The 1,996-nt window shown below is 34.9% G+C and overlaps 1 protein-coding gene across 1 annotated transcript in view; it reads right to left on the bottom strand.

Moving 5' to 3' along the window:
* Positions 1–1,996, bottom strand: part of RTTN (rotatin) — a 243,188-nt gene that overhangs the window by 171,505 nt on the left and 69,687 nt on the right. The window lies entirely within an intron of this gene.

The raw sequence follows: 1,996 nt of genomic DNA on the forward strand, positions 1-1,996 counted from the left end.
TCAAACTCCTGGGCTCAAGCAATCCTTCTGCCTCAGCCTCCCAAGTAGCTGGGACTACAGGCATGTGCCACCATGCCCGGCTAATTTTTTCTATATATACTTTTAGTTGTCCAGATCATTTCTTTCTATTTTTAGTAGAGACGGGGTCTCGCTCTTGTTCAGAAGGCCAGAGATGGGATATGTAAAGCATATATTTATGCATCTTCTTCTCTGGTATATAAATTTAGCAATTTTTAGGCTTAGCATGAAATGCTAGGATCCAGTTATTCCTATATATGTATTTACTTCTTTCAACTAATAATTTTTTAATAGAGTCATGCCTAATATAATATAATGACATTTCAGTCAACGACAGACTACATACTCAACAGTGGTCTCACAAGATTACAATACTGTATTTTTATTGTAGCTTTTCTATGTTTAGAAATTTTGAGATACAAAAATACTTACCATTGTGTTACAACTACCTATGGTATTCAGTACAGTACCATGCTGTACAGGTTTGTAGCCTGGGAGCAACAGGCTACACCATATAGCCTAGGTGGGGAATAGGCTATATCACATATAAGTTTGTGTAAGTACACTCTCTGATATTCACACAAGGACAAAATTGCCTAAAGAAGCATTTCTCAGAACATATCCCCGTGGTTAAGCAACACGTAACTGTATATTTATGTATAAGGTACTCTATGAAGTTCTGAGGATATAGAGATTAGCCAATGAACAGGGTTCCTGCCACATGAAGTTTATAGAAATGTTACCTTCTACACTATACAGACATTTTTAGAGTCTATTTCTTTGATTTTCCTCTTTCCATTCTCTTAATGCTTTAGTTTATTTTCACCTACTTCCTTATTTTTCAGTCTGATTGTCTGTTTATAAATAAGTTGCTATATTATCCTGACATAAGGTTTGGGGAAAACAAAATTATCCATTGTCAAAAGAATGTCTGTCTGTTCCTCCTAGCCTTTTCAACCAACTCTTCCTCTACGTCACTACTTATCCATCTTGACTCTAAGATTTTTTTCTCTTCTCAGTGACGGAAAATCTAACCACTGTTACCTAAAGAGAGTAACAGGGAAGATTTAGGATGTATTGACAGAGAAGGAAGAAAAACACTATCTTTCTCCTTCTCTTCTTTTAATTAAAATGATGCCCATATTAATAGTGGTCAAGGAAAGCATACTTTTTAAGTTTCCCAAGTTAATAGCACAAGCTAAATGAAATTAGAATATCTGAATAACTCTGGTATATAAGGCAACTAGCCTACCACACTTATGAAAAAATTAATTTCCAGAACAGATGTTTAGAAAAGGATCTCTCCAGGAGACTAACAATTTCCAAAGAGAAGAGAAGATGGGAATGCACTGTAATTTTTGCAATCTGTTTATCTCCATGGCTCCCCAACTGGCCTAGAGCACTACTGAACAGTACTTAGTAGCAGTACCAAAGCACAAACCGATCTGGCAAGGGATAACTAGGCTGTAAAACAGATGAAACATTTCAGGCAAGCATCTAAAAGACCTTGTATCTGCTTAGTTTCACACATTGGTTTCCTTTCTCTGTCTAATAATGGACAATCACCTTCCTTTAAAGTCTGTAGTTCTATTTTATTTCAGATTAATATAATTACTATACTTTCTTAGAATGTTTCCATTAATCTCTGATATTCAAAAGATTACGTTGTACTCACAATGGCTTTTTCACTAGCAAAAGTCGCAGGATAGACTTTAATCGGGTAGTACAGGGGAGAATCTCTTCTCCTGCCTCGGAACTCTCTTTGCTTAAAAGAAGAATGCAGTTACCCAAAGGATCTTCTGTGTCAGCATAGCCCTAAATAGATTTTTTTAAAAGAGAAATTATTGTTAAATTGTATACATATTGATTAACTTTTCAACTTGAAAATAAGAATGGTATTGACCTGTCGAGCAACTCATAAATTTCTTTCAATTCAGCTAAATAAAATAAACATTTTTCAAAATAACCTATATGATGT

This window comes from Propithecus coquereli, unplaced genomic scaffold, assembly GCF_000956105.1.
Source record: "Propithecus coquereli isolate 6110/MARCELLA unplaced genomic scaffold, Pcoq_1.0 Scaffold55, whole genome shotgun sequence".
NCBI lineage: Eukaryota > Metazoa > Chordata > Mammalia > Primates > Indriidae > Propithecus > Propithecus coquereli.